Here is a 20,637-nt window from a genome sequence, read left to right on the forward strand (position 1 = left end):
TAGTGGGTTGCTTGAGTGACAGAAGCATAAACCCGAGTAAGGGGGTTGTGGCGTATGGGATAAAGGGGACTTGATGCTTTAATGCTATTGTTGGGTTTTACCTTAATGATCTTTAGTAGTTGCGGATGCTTGCTAGAGTTCCAATCATAAGTGCATATGATCCAAGAAGAGAAATTATGTTAGCTTATGCCTCTCCCTCATATGAAATTGCAATGACGACTACCGGTCTTGTTAACGATTGCCTAGGATAATTCCGCACACCGATCCATCATTATTCCACACTCTCTATTTATAATATTTAGTAATATATTCTAACTTTATGATAACAGCACCTACTTTTATATTTTAGCTCTCTGATATCATGCAAAGTTATCCTCTTCATACCCACAACATAGTTTTATTTCTCGTTTCTAGTTGGAAGCAAACGTTCGGTGTACGTAGAGTCGTATCAGTGGCAGATAGGACTTGAGAGAATATTGATCTTACCTTTAGCTCCTTGTGGGTTCGACACTCCATACTTATCACTTCCACCATTGGGAATTGCTACGATGATTCCCTACACTTGGGGATTATCAGCCGGCGACTTAGCGGAGCAAAGCGGGTTGCAGAGACGGCGACCGGCACGGCGGCGCGGGAGGCGGTCGACCCAGCATGCGCGTACGTCAGTACGAGACGCGGATGCGCTGGAGCGGGCGATTGCACCACAGTGCGGCGGAGCTAGTGGGAGGCCGGTGGTGGAGACAGCAGCGAGCCGGCGATGTGCGGAGCGGGGCGGCCGTGGCAGCCTTGATGCTCAGGCGAAGTAGCGGGGCGGCTCGTGGCCGGCCATGACCGGAAGCAACCCGGCGGGGGCTCGGAGTCAGCTAACGGGCGGCTCGGGCGCAGAGACCAGCGGAGGCAACCAGCATAGGCAAGGCAGGTCGGGTCGCGCGCGGCGGATACAGGCCAAGGTGAAGGCTCATGGCAGCTCAATGGCAGAGACCCGCAGAAGCAGAGGCGGAACAGAGGGCCGGCAAGGCAAAAAACGAATCCTCCTCCGGGTCGTTGACCCTCTTTTTATAACCCACGTTTGTAGCTTAAGAGGCAGACCGGCGGCTGTTAGCGATGTGTGATACGTCTCCAACGTATCTATAATTTTTGATTGTTCCATGCTATTATATTATCTGTCTTGGATGTTTAATGGGCTTTATTATGCACTTTTATATTATTTTTGGGACTAACCTATTAACCAAAGGCCTAGTGCAAATTGCCGTTTTTTTGGCCTATTTCAGTGTTTCGCAGAAAAGGAATATCAAACGGAATCCAAACGGAATGAAACCTTCGCGAGGATCGTTTTCTGAACAAACGCAATCCAGGAGACTTGGAGTGGACGTGAAGGAAGCAACAAGGCGGCCACAAGGTAGGAGGGCGCGCCCAGGGGGTAGGCGCACCCTGCACCCTCGTGGGCACCTCGTGGCTCCACCGATCTACTTATTTCTCCTATATATACTCATATACCCTGAAAACATCCAGGAGCACCACGAAACCCTATTTCCACCGCCGCAACCTTCTGTACTGGTGAGATCCCATCTTGGGGCCTTTTCCAGCGCTACGCCGGAGGGGGGATCGATCACGGAGGGCTTCTACATCAACACCATAGCCTCTCCAATGATGTGTGAGTAGTTTACCACAGACCTTCGGGTCCATAGTTATTAGCTAGATGACTTCTTCTCTCTCTTTGGATCTCACTACAAAGTTCTCCTCGATCTTCTTTCAGATCTATTCGATGTAATTCTTTTTGCGGTGTGTTTGTCGAGATCCGATGAATTGTGGGTTTATGATCAAGATTATCTATGAACAATATTTGATTCTTCTCTGAATTCTTATATGCATGATTTGATATCTTTGCAACTCTCTTCGAATTATGGGTTTAGTTTGGCCTACTAGATTGATCTTTCTTGCAATGGGAGAAGTGCTTAGCTTTGGGTTCAATCTTGCGGTGTCCTTTCCCAGTGACAGCAGGGGCAGCAAGGCACATATTGTATTGTTGCCATCGAGGATAAGAAGATGGGGTTTATATCATATTGCTTGAGTTTATCCCTCTACATCATGTCATCTTGCCTAATGTGTTACTCTGTTCTTATGAACTTGATACTCTAGATGCATGCTGGATAGCGGTCGATCTGTGGAGTAATAGTAGTAGATGCAGAATCGTTTCGGTCTACTTATCACGGACGTGATGCCTATATACATGATCATGCCTAGATATTCTCATAACTATGAGCTTTTCTATCAATTGCTCGACAGTAATTTGTTCACCCACCGTAGATTATGCTATCTTGAGAGAAGCCACTAGTGAAACCTATGGCCCCCGGGTCTCTCTTCCATCATATTAATATCCCGTCAATTAGCTATTTTTGTCGCCGTTTATTTTTGCAATCTTTACTTTTCAATCTATACAACAAAAATACCAAAAATATTTATCTTATTATCTTTATCAGATCTCACTTTTGCAAGTGGCCGTGAAGGGATTGACAACCTCTTTATCATGTTGGTTGCAAGGTTCTTGACTGTTTGTGCAAGTACGAGGGATTTGCGTGTAGTCTCCTACTGGATTGATACCTTGGTTCTCAAAAACTGAGGGAAATACTTACGCTACTTTGCTTCATCACCATTTCCTCTTCAAGGGAAAACCAACGGATGCTCAAGAGGTAGCAAGAAGGATTTCTGCCGCCGTTGCCAGGGAGGCTTACGCCAAGTCAAGTCAAGATTTTATCTCTCGCCAACGTGCGATTTATGGCGCCGTTGCCGGGGAGATCTACGCACAAGTCAAGACATACCAAGTACCCATCACAAACTCTTCTCCCTCGCATTACAATATTTGCCATTTGCCTCTCGTTTTCCTCTCCCCCACTTCAGCTTTGTCGTTTTATTCGCCCTTTTTCTGTTCATCTCTTTTTGCTTACCTTTTGTGTGCTCGTTCTTTGTGCGATTTGCTGCCGTCATGTCTGAAAATGGGGAGGTTATCATTGATAAGGATAGTGGTAATAACATGGAAAACTTTGATGCTTTTGATGATCCTCATGAAGATCCTACTATTTTACACACTAAAAAGTTTCGGATTGGTAGTGGTAATATTATTGGAAAAGGAGTTATTCAAGATTTCTTTACTTGTGCCGGTGCTTTGCCCACTATGGGAGGGTCAATTATTCATAGAACTAGTAGTCTTGCGGATGCTATATCTTTGCTCATAGTTGAACTTGAAAGACAATTTATGCATATGCATCCTTCCATACAAAGGATTTTCTTAGAATTTTCCAATATTGAGCATTCTTCTGTCAAACGCGCAGCTACTATCTTTTTGGCACATGAGTTCAGATTTATTATGAAAGAAGCCAACGAAATTTTTGCGCACTATAGGGTGGATGCCGGCCGTCCACCCATAGAGGATATCCTTTTTAATCAGGAAGATATAATGCGTTTACAATCTTTAGATCATGTTGCTTATAATGAAAACCTTAGAAAGAAGGTTCCTACCGATGTTCTAGTCAATAAAATTTCTGAGCTTAATGATAATTTTTCCATTCAGAACAACGGGCTAGGTTTTTTTCTTGAACAAAGTCTCATGACTTTTTGCCAAAAGAATTCTTAAAATGATGAATAAGTTGTGCAATATAAGGGGCCAAAGGAGGAGCCCATACCTCCCGAGCTTGATCTTGGGGACTTTTGTCCCATTAAATTTAGCCCTTTTGATTACTTTTGCTTGCCTCAAAGAAAACTTGCTGCTGAACGTAGGCAATACGAGATGAGTTTTCGCGATTTGCCTTACCATTATTATGACAATACCTAGATCTATTCTTGCTTTTATGCCTAGCTAGGGGCGTTAAACGATAGCGCTTGCTGGGAGGCAACCCAAATTTATTTTTGTTCCTTGCTTTTTGTTCCTGTTTAGTAATAAATAAATCATCTTGCCTCCGTTTAGATGTGGTTTTATGTTTTAATTAGTGTTTGTGCCAAGTAGAACCTTTAGGATAATCTACGGTAATAGTTAATTTGATCTTGCTGAAAAACAGAAACTTTTGCGCGCATGAGATTAGTTTTCATAAATAAAAGAAATGTGCTTTTCAGTTGATTCTTTTTGCAGAAGATTAATAAACAAATTGCTTAGGACTTCCTAATTTCTCAGAATTTTTGGAGTTCCAGAAGTATTCGAACAAATCAGATTGCTACAGGCTGTTCTGTTATTGACAGATTCTGTTTTTCGTGTGTTGTTTGCTTATTTTGATGAATCTATGGCTAGTATCGGGGGGTATGAACCATAGATAAGTTGGAATACAGTAGTTTTAACACCAATATAAATAAATAATGAGTTCATTACAGTACCTTAAGGTGGTGGTTTGTTTTCTTATACTAACGGAGCTCATGAAATTTTCTGTTAAGTTTTGTGTTGTGAAGTTTTCAATTTTTTGGTAAAGATTTGATGGATTTTGGAACAAGGAGTGGCAAGAGCCTAAGCTTGGGGATTCCCAAGGCACCCCAAGGTAAAATTCAAGGACAACCAAAATCCTAAGCTTGGGGATGCCCCGGAAGGCATACCCTCTTTCGTCTTCGTCTATCGGTAACTTTACTTGGGGCTATATTTTATTCATCACATGATATGTGTTTTGCTTGGAGCGTCTTGTATGATTTGAGTCTTTTCTTCTTAGTTTACCACAATCATCCTTTCTGTACACACCTTTTGGAGAGACACACATAAATCGAAATTTATTAGATTACTCTATGTGCTTCACTTATATCTTTTGAGCTAGATAATTTCGCTCTAGTGCTTCACTTATATCTTTTTAGAGCACGGTGGTGGTTTTATTTTATAGAAATAATTGGTCTCTCATGCTTCACTTATATTATTTTGAGAGTCCTTTAGAACAGCATGGTAATTTATTTTGGCTATAAAATTAGTCCTAATATGATAGGCATCCAAGATGGATATAATAAAAACTTTCATAAAAAGTGCATTGAATACTATGAGAAGTTTGATACTTGATGATTATTTTGAGATATGAAGATGGTAATATTAAAGTTGTGCTAGTTGAGTAATTGTGAATTTGAGAAATACTTGTGTTGGGGTTTGCAAGTCCCGTAGCATGCACGTATGGTAACCGTTGTGTAACAAATTTGAAGCATGAAGTATTTCTTTGATTGTCATCCTTTGTGTGGAGGTCGGGATCGCGCGATGGTTAACTCCTACCAACCCTTCCCCTAGGAGCATGCGTGTAGTGCTTGGTTTTGATGACTTGTAGATTTTTGCAATAAGTATGTGAGTTCTTTATGACTAATGTTGAGTCCATGGATTATACACACTCTTACCTTTCCATCATTGCTAGCCTCTTCGGTACCGTGCATTGCCAGTTGGGGCAAACTTCACCGGTGCACCCAAACCCCGTGATATGATACGCTCTATCACACATAAACATCCTTATATCTTTCTCAAAACAGCCACCATACCTACCTATTATGGCATTTCCATAGCCATTCCGAGATATATTGCCATGCAACTTTCCACCGTTCCGTTTATTATGACATGCTTCAGCATTGTCATATTTCCTTGCATGATCATGTAGTTGACATCGTATTTGTGGCAAAGCCACCATGCATAATTTATCATACATGTCACTCTTGATTCATTGCCCATCCCGGTACACCGCCGAAGGCACTCATAATAGAGTCATATTTTGTTCTAGTATCGAGTTGTAATCATTGAGTTGTAAATAAATAGAAGTGTGATGATCATCATTAATAGAGCATTGTCCCAAAAAAAGAGAAAAAAAAGGAGAAAGGCCAAAAAAAGAACGGCCCAAAAAAAGAGATAAAAGGGACAATGCTACTATCCATTTTTCCACACTTGTGCTTCAAAGTAGCACTATGATCTTTATGATAGAGAGTCTCTTATTTTGTCACTTTCATATACTAGTCGGAATTTTTCATTATAGAACTTGGCTTGTATATTCCAACAATGGGTTTTCTCAAATGCCCTAGGTCTTCGTGAGCAAGCAAGTTGGATGCACACCCACTTAGTTTCTTTTGTTGAGATTTCATACATTTATAGCTCTAGTGCATCCGTTGCATGGCAATCCCTACTCCTTGCATTGACATCAATTGATGGGCCTCTCCCTAGCCCGTTGATTAGCCACGTCAATGTGAGACTTTCTCCTTTTTTGTCTTCTCCACATAACCCCCATCATTATATTATATTCCACTCATAGTGCTATGTCCATGGCTCACGCTCATGTATTGCGTGAAAGTTGAAAGAGTTTGAGAATACTAAAGTATGAAACAATGGCTTCGCTGAAACCGAGGTTGTGCATGATTTGGATATTTTGTGTGACGAAGATGGAAACATAGCCAAACTATATGATTTTGTAGGGATGAGCTTTCTTTGGTCATGTTATTTTGAGAAGACATAATTGCTTAGTTAGTATGCTTGAAGTATTATTATTTTTATGTCAATATTAAACTTTTGTCTTGAATCTTTCAGATCTGAACATTCATGCCACAATAAAGAAAATTACATTGAAAATTATGTTAGGTAGCATTCCACATCAAAAATTCTATTTTGATCATTTACCTACTCGAGGACGAGCAGGAATTAAGCTTGGGGATGCTTGATACGTCTCCAACGTATCTATAATTTTTGATTGTTCCATGCTATTATATTATCTGTCTTGGATGTTTAATGGGCTTTATTATGCACTTTTATATTATTTTTGGGACTAATCTATTAACCAAAGGCCCAGTGCAAATTGTTGTTTTTTTGCCTATTTCAGTGTTTTGCAAAAAAGGAATATCAAACGGAATGAAACCTTCGCGAGGATCATTTTTGGAACAAACGCAATTCAGGAGACTTGGAGTGGACGTCAAGGAAGCAACGAGGCGGCCACAAGGTAGGAGGACGCGCCCAGGGGGGTAGGCACGCCCCCCACCCTCGTGGGCCCCTCGTGGCTCCACCGACCTACTTCTTTCGCCTATATATATACTCATATACCCTGAAAACATCCAGGAGCACCACGAAACCCTATTTCAACCGCCGCAACCTTCTGTACCCGTGAGATCCCATCTTGGGGCCTTTTCCGGCGCTCCGCCGGAGGGGGAATGGATCACGGAGGGCTTCTACATCAACACCATAGCCTCTCCGATAATGTGTGAGTAGTTTACCACAGACCTTCGGGTCCATAGTTATTAGCTAGATGGCTTCTTCTCTCTCTTTGGATCTCAATACAAAGTTCTCCTCGATCTTCTTGGAGGTCTATTCGATGTAATTCTTTTTGCGGTGTGTTTGTCGAGATCCGGTGAATTGTGGGTTTATGATCAAAATTATCTATGAACAATATTTGATTCTTCTCTGAATTCTTATATGCATGATTTAATATCTTTGCAAGTCTCTTCGAATTATCAGTTTGGTTTGGCCTACTGGATTGATCTTTCTTGCAATGGGAGAAGTGCTTAGCTTTGGGTTCAATCTTGTGGTGTCCTTTCCCAGTGACAGCAGGGGCAGCAAGGCACGTATTGTATTGTTGCCATCGAGGATAAAAAGATGGGGTTTATATCATATTGCTTAAGTTTATCCCTCTACATCATGTCATCTTGCCTAATGTGTTACTCTGCTCTTATGAACTTAATACTCTAGATGCATGCTGGATAGCAGTCAATGTGTGGAGTCATAGTACTAGATGCAGAATTGTTTCGGTCTACTTGTCACGGACGTGATGCCTATATACATGATCATGCCTAGATATTCTCATAACTATGAGCTTTTCTATCAATTGCTCGACAGTAATTTGTTCACCCACCGTAGATTATGCTATCTTGAGAGAAGCCACTAGTGAAACCTATGGCCCCCGGGTCTATCTTCCATCATATTAATATCCCGTCAATTAGCTATTTTTGTCGCCGTTTATTTTTGCAATCTTTACTTTTCAATCTATACAACAAAAATACCAAAAATATTTATCTTATTATCTTTATCAGATCTCACTTTTGCAAGTGGTCGTGAAGGGATTGATAACCCTTTTATCGTGTTGGTTGCAAGGTTCTTGATTGTTTGTGCAGGTGCGAGGAATTTGCGTGTAGTCTCCTACTGGATTGATACCTTGGTTCTCAAAAACTGAGGGAAATACTTATGCTACTTTGCTGCATCACCCTTTCCTCTTCAAGGGAAAACCAAAGCATGCTCAAGAGGTAGCAATGTGAAGCAGTGCCGGCTTGCGGCAGAGACTCCAGCGGGCGGCGGCTCACAGTAGCAGCGACCAGCCCAGACCAAAGAATGGGTGAGGGCGAATCGCCAGCAGAGGTTATGCGGGGGTGGCTCAGCGATGCAGGGCCGCAGCAATAGCGGAGAGCAGCGGCGGCTCAACGGGGGCGAGGCCCAATGGCGAGGTGAGGGCAGCTCAGCCGCGGTGAGAACGGTGGCTCAAGGCGGGTGCAATGGAGACCTGCCGAACAAAAACCGGTGACTCGACAGCGGAATTGCGCAAGGGCGACTCGGATGCTGTTCGGAGGTGTAGAGTCGGTCCAGATCGGAAGCGTTTTAGGGCTGGTTTGAGGCCGTGGCGGCGACTTGGTCTTGGAGGTAGGGCGGGTCAGCGCGAAGCTGGACGGCTCGGAGCAGAAATTTGGCATAGCGGGGCGTGGCGACTCTCAACCAGGAAAGGCCGGATGGTGGGCGGCGGCTCCCGCGGTGAAACCGGCGACTCAGAGGCCGTCCACGAAAATGGAACGACCTGGGCTACTCAAGGCGGGTAACTCGCCGGAGGCTGGTAAGGTACGTCGGTAGCTCGAGGGCGAGCTCCAGCAAAAGCAGGCCACAACACCGGCTTGGCGATACAAAGGCGAGGTACGGCCATCCAAGGCAGCTGAGACCCCCGGCAACTCAGCAAGAACTGCTAGGCCGGTTCTCAGGCGGAGGTAGAGCCGTACTGTCCAGTTCCGAGTCGCGGCTGGTTGGTTGATTCCATGTCCGAGTCATGGTTGTTGTAGTATTAGCACGCGAGCATCAACTCTTTTTGGTAACCGTAGTCAGGCTCAATCGGGTGTTTGACAGTGACTTGAAGTCCTTTTTCTATTCTTCTTTTGTGAGGAGGCCGGCGTGCGGCGGCTTGGAGACAGTGGGGAAAGACCACGGCGGAGACATGCTGAAGCGGCGGCTCACCGAATCCGGGTCAGTGTTGGTTTGTCCCATATTATGGTTTTGACAACTCGATTGGGACTTGCGCGTGCTGACAATTTACCTCCATCAGACCTACTGAATCCAATGCTGGACAAAAGCGGAGAATCCTACCGTGCTAAACCTTCCGGATCTTCTCTAGTGAACTTGACATTGACATAGACCCTTCGAAAACAGGCCTTTCTTCATCCGGAAATTTGCGAACTCTTCGAAACCCTGAGAAGGATCCCTTCAAGAACTCAACACCACCGTGCGCAGGCCCCACAGTGGGCGCCAACTGTCGTAGAATTGTCAGGGCAGCTGTCATAGTGTGAGGACTTAGTCGTGATGCCAACACATCTATGTGGTACCTTGAGAGGTGTTGATCGGGATGAGAGACGCGTGGCGGAGCAACACACAAGACAAGGATTTAGACAGCTTCGGGCCCCAGGAAACATCATCCGGTAATAGCCCTACATGTTGTTTGTGGCTAGGTCTCATTATACTCATGAGGGAGTCGTCGTATAAACCGGCTCTCCTCATTGTGTCTAACCTTAGAGATTATTTCTTGTCCCTCTTGGGGTGCCCCGCCCCTCCTTATATAAGTTGAAGGGGCGGGTTACATGTAGAGTCCAACTCGGATTAGGACTTAACCTATTCTGACGTCTCACCATGGGCTTCTCATCACGGGCTTCTCACCATGGGCTTCTTAACGTCTTAGGCTTCTTAACTCTAGATGACTCATTTTCATGGCTAAGTACTTGCCGGGTTACAATCTGGCTTACAACCCGGCTTATAACTGTCCGCCGGCTTACAATCTGCTGGCTTATAATCTGCCCGCCGGCTTACAGTCTGGCTTACAATCCGGCTTATAACTGTCCGCCGGCTTACAATCTGCCGGCTTATAATCTGCCCGCCGGCTTATAGTCTGCCGGGTCACCAACGAGTCAGAAGGCTCGGGTGGTTTACCAATGAAACACCAAGTCCTAGCTGGGTCATATCTCCGGCCGGGTCATACCGCGGGGTATATCCTCGACACTTAGTGTGCTATCAAACATCAGAACATAACTGGGTGGTTATAATTAAAGATGCTCTACAGGTGTCTCCGAAGGTGTTTGTTGAGTTGGCATAGATTGAGATTAGGATTTGTCACTCCGTGTATCGGAGAGGTATCTCTGGGCACTCTCGGTAATGCACATCACTATAAGCCTTGCAAGCAATGTGACTTATGAGTTAGTTACGGGATGATGCATTACGAAACGAGTAAAGAGACTTGCCGGTAACAATATTGAACTAGGTATGGTGATACCGACGATCGAATCTCGGGCAAGTAACATACCGATGACAAAGGGAACAACGTATGTCGTTATGCGGTTTGACCGATAAAGATCTTCGTGGAATATGTAGGAGCCAATATGAGCATCCAGGTTCCGCTATCGTTTATTGACTAGAGATGTGCCTCGGTCATGTCTACATAGTTCTCGAACCCGCAGGGTCCGCACGCTTAACGTTCGATGACGATTTGTATTATGAGTTATGTGATTTGATGACCGAAGTTTGTTCGGAGTCCCGGATGAGATCACGGACATGACGAGGAGTCTTGAAATGGTCAAGAGTTAAAGATTCATATATTGGAAGGTTATATTCGGACATCAGAATGGTTCCGAGTGATTCGGATATTTTACCGGAGTACCGGAGGGTTACCGGGAACCCCAGGGAGAAGTATTGGGCCTATTGGGCCTTATTGGGGGAGAGGAGAAATTCCACGTGAGAAGGGCGCCCCCCCCCCCCCCTTGCCCAAACCGAATTGGACTAGGGGAGGGGCCCGGCCCCCCTCTTTCCTTCTCCCTCTCCCTCCCTTCCCCTTTTCCCTCTTCGGTGGAAGGAAGGAGGGGGGGCGAATCCTACTTGGACTAGGAGTCCAAGTAGGACTCCCCCCTTATGGCGCGCCCCCCTTGGCCGGCCACCTCCTCCTCCCCCCTTTATATACGTGGGAGGGGGCACCCCAAAGGGACACCAAGTCTTCTCTTAGCCGTGTGCGGTGCCCCCCTCCACAGTTACACACCTTGGTTATATCGTCGTAGTGTTTAGGCGAAGCCCTACGCCGGTAACTTCGTCATCACCATCACCGCACCATCGTGCTGACAAAACTCTCCCTCGTCCTCAACTGGATCAAGAGCTCGAGGGACGTCATCGTGCTGAATGTGTGCTGAACACGGAGGTGCCGTACGTTCAGTGCTTGGATCGGTTGGATCGTGAAGAGATTCGACTACATCAACCGCGTTACTAAACGCTTCCACTTTCGGTCTACGAGGGTACGTGGACACACTCTCCCCGCTCGTTGCTATGCTTCTCTTAGATAGATCTTGCATGATCATACGAAAATTTTGAATTAATACGTTCCCCAACATCTAGTGGATTTAAAAGTTATTGTGGTTGATTGCTTGTCCTACCTCAATGATACTTATAGGGGTGTGTGTTTCTCTTGGGGGTCGCTCTCCTCATGAGATTTTGCGAGATCTAATAGATGTCCCGCTTATTGTTTATTTTTATGTGTAGTGGACTTTAAAGTCGTTGTCGTCATAGGCTTGGCCCACTCAACGATTCTCTTAAGGCCAACTCTAACACAGGACCAGAAACGGACATGGGTTTTGTCCGGTTTCTGTCCATTTGCGCGGCAAAACGGACTCGAGCGTCCAATTGCGGCCGTCCGCCCTTCGGTGCGCCCAACCGCATTTCAAATATTTTTCCGCATTATGGACTTAAATTTAAATAAAGAAGACAATACAAATAATTAGAAACGATATACATATATTAAATTAACTTAAAACGCCCACAAAGTCATGGCCAACATTGACATTGAACTTGAAATTTAAAAAAACATGAAGACTAAGAAACCCTAGATCGGGCAGTCGCCGTCATGCTAGTCGTCTTCAGCTACTATCATCTTCGTCCATGGCGAGGTCGATGTACGGTGATGGCTACCAAAGGTGGGCGGGGCGGCGCCTCCGTGGGCTGCCAAAGTTGGGCGGGCGACGCCTGTTGTGGCTGTGGTCGGGCCGGTGACCACGGCTCGGGGCCTACCCACAAGGTCGGCGGTGAAGGTGGACTGCATGGCACCGTGGATGTCCACATCCAAGACTACCCCACCTGAGCCGCGTTCCTGGGCGGGGCGGGAGGCTCCTCAACCACCTCCTCCTTCACCTCCAGCTCGGGTATGGTGATGTCATCGACGGCCGACAGTGCCGTCATCACGTCGAGCCCGTCCCACTAGCTGGACTTGTACTCCCTCTCGGAGTCCTCGAAGTCCCTCCTCGCTAGCTCCTCCTCCTCTTCGACGGTCATGGTGGGAGCTGGTGGTGGCAGGGACGGCGAGGGGGAGGGCCTGGGCATGCGCGCACCCGCGCACGACCGCATGACAGGGGCGGGCTAGGAGCATGCACACGTGTGTAGTAGAGTGTGTCCGAGGCGGCCTTGGAGAACGGCCGACAAAAATGTCTGCCACTGCAGGTCATGCTCGTCCCAAAACCAGGTGTCCCACGAGGCGCTATGGATGACGTACCTTGGGTGGTTGACGAGATGCGGAGGCAAGCTTCCTCCAGCCCCCCCCCCCTCCCTCGCCGCCGCCGGGCAAAACCCGGCCGACGTTAGTGGTGGCGGGGCATCTTCCCCTTCCTCGCGGTGGGCTGGCATGGGACTGCGACACGGCGCGGAGGCGCGAGGTTCTGCAGGACGCCCGGGGCGGCACGGCTGTGGCGTCCTGGGTTGGCGGCGCGGGCGACTGCTCATCGGGCGCGCGGTGGGGCGGGCCTGCGCAGATGGCGGCTGTGGGCATCCCGGCCAGATCTGGACTGGACAGGTGCTCTGGCCGGCATCCAGTAGGCGACGCGGACTTAGGCAGCATGGGTCTGTCACTGTGGGGGCTGGCCAGGATCCTCCTGAACCTGCGGTGCGCTCGTCACCGGTGGCATGGTGGCGGTGGTGATGCGCGGCGGCCGGATCTGACACATTTTTTCCGGCGGACGAGCAGGTTGGGGCCCCGGCCCGGCGTGGCTGCGGCTCCGGCTGTGGGCGGTGGCGGCGAGGTGGCTCGGCCCTCTGGGTGTGGCTTCCATTCACCGAGCCGGCGCCACATCGCCTCTTCTTATACCTCGAGCTGCCTCGCACAACCCTCTCTTCTCTCAATCTATATCATCTCTCTCTCTCTCTCCCTCCCTCCCTTGGGTTCTCTCAAGAACACACACACACACACACGTATACAGAGGAGCACAAAGCTTTGACGAGAGTCTCTTCTCCTTGGTGGACACAAAGACTACATGTTTTCTTCTAGCCCTCACGGCCTTCTTCTTTCACTGATTCAAAATAGAACATCTGAAGTTTATATTGGTATATTTTGTAATATATAACTTGTATTAGGTTGGTCAAATTGACGATCTAGGGGTACGTGCACGCCCTGTAAACTGAGAGAGAGGGAGTACTATTTTGGCCATGCACACGCATTGACCAGCTATTACTCAAATGATGTGCACACATGCATGTGCACAAGACACTTGTCAAGATTAATTCCGACAATAATAAACCTACTTACGTGTGAATAGCACTGCTCTTCTTCTTCGTGAAGAAAAGGTCGTGTTCCTTCTGGTTAGGTAGGCTGCTTCCTAGGCCGGTAGGCTAGTAGACCTTGTCTCAATTGAACATATAAACCTTGGTAGAGTACCCGCCATTCTAGCGCCATCCTGGTCTCGGATGAATCCAGTGCACACATTTTACCCTGCGCTATACCTGGTTGGTCCTTTTTATCTCGCTGTCAAACATCCCGACGTCCATTTTTCCATACGTTAGTTGCTTGAGTTAGACCGAATGACGGCTGGGCCATCCTTGTGCGCGGGACCAGCAATTCAGCGGTTGTCGCACGCGTGCGTCAGCAGTGAATGTGGGTGGCAGGGCGTGTGGCGCAGGTGGGATGAATATTTTTTACTATCCTCGCAACATGATAGGCTGGGGGTCGCATGCCTCGCGCGCGCCTGCTGACCAGGCGACGCGACATGGGTGGGTGGATGGTGGGTCGCTGCTTTTTTACCCGCCGTGTCCATACCCAGCTGCGTTGGTGGCCCCTGCTTCGGGGTGGTCCCGCATCGCAGCGTGTTGGGTGTGTGGGAGGCGTGCGCTTACTTGTGTTGCATGCAGTACCCCGCGAGGCGGCGTGGGCTGGGTCACGTGGGGTGTAATTCTGCTTTTCTACTCGCTCTTCACTTACCCAGCTGTGTTGGTGTCCCTCTCCTCTTTTGGTCCCACATGTAAGTGTAATGGATGGCTCGTTCCAGGTGGGGGAGAGTCGTAGAGACGTTTCTTTGCAGGAAAGATGGTCCTCTCCCCACGTTTTTTGTACCGGGGTGGGTGGGTCATGACTGCACGTTCAACACTAAACTCCTCTCTCCCCCTCTTTGATTCCCCATCCACCGCCGCCTCCTCTCTCGCCTCACCGCTGGCCTCCTCTATGCCTCTTCCTCTCCCTCTCGGACGACACCTAGCTATGGCCGCCCCATGCTGAATGGCCGCCCGTGCGGCATCCTGCATCTGGCGCGGGAGCGTGTGGTGGTGACTAGCCGAGCCGTCCTGCTGATGGCTCGAGCACGGACCCTTGCGACGGCGTCCGGACGAGGCCGGGCGCAAGGCGGAGCTGCGGCCGCGACCCGGCACCGGCGCATGCCCGGCGGTGGGACTTCGCCGTGGCCGGAGGGAGAGTTGGGCGGCAGCAAGCGGTTCAGCGAGGGCGCACGGGCGATAGGGTGGGGCTCTTGCTAGCGGCTCTCCCATTCCCGTTGGTTTCTTGCGGCCATGGTGGCGTTTCTCAGATCGAGCGCCGCTCATCCTTCTCCTCTTCGCTGCTTCTCCACAACGCTAGCCCCTCCACCTCTCCCCCCTTTCGTTGTCTGGTGGCCATGGGAATGGGATGCGCCTGGATCGGAATCGGGCGTAGGTTAGGTGAGGCTGATGGTTGGGTGAAGGAGTAGGGGAGGCGGGCGACGAGGACAGGAAGAAGCCGGCCGTCGTGGTGCAGTGGGGCTGCCGGGAAGGAAGAGGTCGGCTGCGTCCCCAGCGGTGTCTGTGGAGCTGCTCCTCAACAAGATTCGGCCATGGGGAGGACCGTGGTGGCAGCGCAGCCTCGCCCCCTCTGGCGCAAGAGATCAGCACACCATCGAACTGAGGTGCGCCGCCACTAGACCCGACCTTTCTCTTCCCGCATCCTTTTCTATGTTGTGTGCACTACTGTCCTACAAAACATTCATCCATACACACGGGGTTCAAATTTCAGTGTAAACTGAAACATGAGATTAATCATTGTGTTGTGCCATGTTTCAAACTAGAAACAGGGAAAAGTGGAGAAGTGAATGGATAGCTAATATACATACCTTCAGGAACATTTATTTTTGTTTGTTGACTGCACAATCTGAACTATATATCTGACAAATATATTTGACTCTTGCTCTTGACAGATTAGGCTTCTGTGGTGTTGCTTTGTATACAGATGACATGCTCGCCTCTTGGTTTAATTTAGGAGTCTATTTAGAAGCTAAAACTGAACAATAATATCAGTTTAGAGATGCAGTTGACCATTTTTCACAAAGTCAATGTGTTGTCGCAGCAGTAGCACACGTGCAGTTCTTTCTGGCCATTTGACTGTAACAAATTGCTTACAAGACCACTTGTACATTGAGAAAAGCCTTTGTACATCGTTTCTTAGTTACATATGAGTGTTAGTTTTGAAAAACATGCTGAAACACATCTCTGAATTGGGAAACGATAGTGTGCACCTTTACTGGAACATAAAACTAATTTGTTGATGCTCTGTTTGTAAATGTCTTGTTGTACGCCTGCCAAAATAAGAAAATAGGTAGGAGTCAAAATATTGTAGGACAAGGAATAGTCATGTACAGAAAGTTGTATCAAATAAATTATAAATAGTTGCACTACAGTCTGCAATTCAGTTTAGCACTGAACCAATATTTGAGAGAAGTACCTATACTCATTTTCACTGAGCGAGGTGAAAACTGATTAAAAAATATTTCAGAGAAGCACTACAGTCTACAATTCAATTTACAGTGCTGCACGAGGTGGCGGGTAGCGAGTCGGCCCTTGGAGGTATAGATTAGCCATGGACAAAGGGTGACTGGGGGAGGATGAAAGGAGAGAACCCTTAAAAAGTTCAAATGATGAGTCGATGCCGGAGTAAGCGGAAGGGGCAAGGAGAAAGAGGCAATGGTCTCTGATTGATATAACTTCTCTGATTTTGAGGCAAGCTATATTAATCAAGAGACTCTCCCAAATCAATAGGAAATTTGATTTTGTTTTTTTTTAATAAAGAGGAAAAAATGGTAGACTCAGCCGGGTGAATCTCCTCCTTCCTTCCCATGGCTGAAAATTCCTATCCGATATGATCACACCACAACGACCTTTTTCTTTTCCACTTCCCAACGACATATGGGGAGAGGTTTATGAAAGCCTACTGAAACTGATTATTTGGTTACACTCGCTACTTCCTTTGGACAGAAGTTGTTGTCTGAACGTACTGAACATTGTGTTATGCAGTGTTGGTCTATACTTTAATGCACCTGTGTTCACGCATGGCCAGCTTTATGTAGGAGTGTCGCGCGTGACCTTAAAAAAGGCTTTGAAAATCTTGATTGAAAATGAAGATGGTACTACTGATTCTCAGACCAGGAACATTGTGTTTCCTGAGCTCTTCCAATCCATTTCTTAGAATCCATGTTGGTGGTGTCTTTTACAATATGTGCATTATTCTATTTACCCTGTTCGCTATGGCCAACCAGTCTGTTCTAGCTGTTTCATGTGGTCGCCCGATATGTGTGGTGCCAACTGCCATTTCTTTGCTAGCTGATGTCAATAGTCTTTTGGTTCATACATCTTAGTGCCTCATATATGAATGCTCTTTCTAGGTTCTTCAAGTTTTCTTCCCCCTATCTTTTGCTGACTGCACTGATTATATGCCTGTTCTACACCGATGCTCTTTTTTATGCTGGTCCTATGTCATGGGTGTTAATATCTACTACCTATTTACTGCTTGTTGTGCAAAATCTTCTGGTTATTGTAAATCATTCCCTGCTGTATAAAGTTTGGTTTTAGTCTGTTGCATTTTGTTGGTTCCTATTTTGCCAATGTCTACAACAATATGCTTTCTTGGTGGCCTTTTTTGCTTCACATTTTTTGGGTATGCCACTTCTCTAATGAGTGGGTGCATCTCTTCTTTGTTTTATCATTCTATATATTTTTCCTAACCTTTTTGGTATTCTGCTTTCTCCTTGCAGATGGCAAGCACCATTTTGTTGGTTCCTGTCTTGCCAATGTCTACAGCAATGTGTGCGTCCTCTGTCTCATCTGTGGCATTACCGTGGGGCAACTCATAATGGGCCTATCAAGCATACTGACCTTGTGATGATAGATAAAGAGGTTGATTTCAGTGCCATTCAGATAAATATATTTTTAGCCCTGTGAACTGAAAAATGAGTGCTTCTTGGTTGTTTCTGTTGTTGGTCCAGAAGATTCTTGGTGCTCTTAGTGCAGTAGTATACTATGCTCCTTGACACTTCTTGGTGTGTTAACTAAATGGTTTAGTCCTGCGCTTCATAGAAGCAGTTTTAACTAAATGTAATGAACTAATTAAGTGCCTTCGTTTATTGTTGGCTAATCCTTTGGTTTTATCGCATGCTATATTCGTATATGATGATACGCTACCACTCCAATAAGTCCAGGCACTATAAACCCTATGTCAGCTATGTATGAATTTGGAATCTATATTGCAGAAGTATTTGCGACTGTTGTATATAATGCTATCTCAGCTTCCCAATGAACGATGTATGCCTTCACCTTCAGGCACAAGGCAAAGCGTGTCCGCCTATGAGGACATCATCATAAACCTTCAGTGTCACCTATATGCCTTGTGTACCAGACTTATGTTTATAATGCTCTTATGCTATCTCCACATTGGTTTACCTTTGCTTATGGATTACTAGCATCACTTTCTTACTCACTATTAACATTGCTTCTAACTAGCTTCTTGCGCCATTGGCGCAACCGGGTCATCTAGTATCAATAATTACTAAAGGAAAAGGAAGCCCATTAGAGCAAGGCCAACACAACGGGATGGACCCGTGCCACAGCTGCCAGGTCGGCTCGGAGTTGAACTGGAAAAGCAAGGTGCTGCTTTGCAGAGCTAGATGGGATCCTGCAGAGGAGGCTGATTCTCCCATGACGAAAGTGCAAGTGCAAGGCAGCCAATGAGAAAGCGTTGGACAACACCATTGCTGAGCTCAACAGTACCATGCATGCTACTTTATTGTACAGCGAAAAAGCTACCAAACCTGAGAACAATATTAGTGCTTGCTATGGATGAAGGTGGAATTAAACAGTAGCTTCAGATACTTTTTATCTAGGTGGAGCGTGGGGCACTAGTATAGTGATGTCTCCATAGCTCGTGCCCTTTAGAAGTTAGCCGACCAACATCAGCCCAGCTGCGCTGGTAAAGCAGGATACGTTCGCGATCTTTTTTGATGTAACGAGGCTATCGTAGCTGGCGTGTGCCTACCCCCGAAAACAAAACCAAAAGCTGGCGTGTGCCATGCGCTGGCTCCGCCACTGATTTGATTGATCCACTCCTCGCAGATGCAAAGGCCGAGGCACCTGGAGGTTCATCTGATTGTAATATCTTGGAAACATCAAGCAACTCTTTCCACAGAACCAAATCCTGGGTTGGGACTGTCATGGTATAATAACAAGTAGTATAACTGAAAATTGTGATAAACAGGCAGTTCAGAAGGAAAGAAAACAACGTTGCAATTTTAATGATCACATGGTTCCTTCTAAAGATCACCAGAGATCAAGCCCATATTTTTCTTACACAATTTGTACAGTAAAGTAGGAGACATCTCTCACATATTGAGAGAGCATGGTATCACTATCAAGAAGACTAGGAAGGCAGCCACACAGAGTGTGTATTTGGGCACCACTAAAACATCTTATCTTCAAATAGTGTTAGCTTAAGACTGGTCTATTCAAGCATAGCGGGAGACCTCCCTCCATTTCATTAGTAAAAGCAATTTACGAGGCACTTAGCCAGGAGATACTGTAGATGGTTCTTCAGTCTAGCTACTGTCTACCTAGTACACAAAAGTTTTGAACAATGGTTCTTGTATCATTTGTAAGTGCATCATCATTTTGGATATGGGTTGTCAATTGCTGCCTTCTGGATCCATTTAATCAGCTTCTTATCTAGAGGTAGATATGCTTTTGTTTTTGCATCTCCCTGCAAAAAGTTTATGGAATAACACTTATGGAATGGAAATCAGCAAGAAATGAAAATGGTGCTCCCCCATGAGTAGAAGAAACCTATGGAATAACACTTTCTTTTCAGAGGAAGTTCTTATCATGTATGATTTCAGTAGATTTCTCCATTTATCTTGAACAATCAAACAAAAATGATAGATTGGTATCAGTAGCGGACCTAGGACAAAGAATTAGAGGGGGTGCCAGGAGACAAGGTAACATCGACACGGGAAATAGAAAAGCAGAAGATGGAGACAGAAGAAGTGTGGGACACAACAAAGCACTACATACGATATCCATCATTCGTCCAGTGGTATCACCAAACCACTCTACCTTGAGATGCATTGCAGTTCGAACTGACGTTGAGAACCATCTCTTCTTCAATTTAGTCCATCGCCAGAATCTTTAATACCACCCACTAGTGTAGTCACCTCTTCCGCTGTCCCGTGGCTGTTGTTTCGTCTCAGACCACACGCACTTTTGGCCTCCACTTGCAGAAGGCATATTCCGGAGACAAGATATGTTCTGACATGACTATGCAGCTTTTCCGGATTACAGATGAAAATCTTGCACAAGTACATGTTTAAATAATTGGCTGCATACGTGCATCCTCCCCTTGTCGAATGAAAATGTCTAAATCATTGGATGCCTTTTTTTCTACCTGAGAAAAAAAACAACTCTTGCCCTAAAATGCAGAAGAAAAGTTTGTTGGGTGCAAAATGGTACTATTCTTCTCCTGTGATGACCTCTCATACCACACCTGCACCTCCAATCGCTCTTTGGCATGTAATCTGAATCACACAGCGTGTGCACTGAACTAGTTCAGTCCATGACAAGTGCTGCTGTAATGCTAGCTAGCTACTGGATCTTTCATAATCCATACAGTACCTAGCAGGTCTACTGTGGAGGTGGCCTTCTCTAGCAGCGTAGCGGCTGGCACCGGACCACGAGTCGAGTTCGCCTCCTTCATGTAAGTAGAAGGACTGAGTGCACCTGCTGCAAGAAAATAAGAGGCTTCTTCATCCATCGGTTCCAAATTAAGTCTGAAATCATAGATGCAGTTGCTTTCTCATGTAACAAAGTTTAGCTCCATCGAACGACACTAATAAACTAACGCCAAA

This window comes from Triticum aestivum, chromosome 2D (assembly GCF_018294505.1).
Source record: "Triticum aestivum cultivar Chinese Spring chromosome 2D, IWGSC CS RefSeq v2.1, whole genome shotgun sequence".
Taxonomy (NCBI): domain Eukaryota; kingdom Viridiplantae; phylum Streptophyta; class Magnoliopsida; order Poales; family Poaceae; genus Triticum; species Triticum aestivum.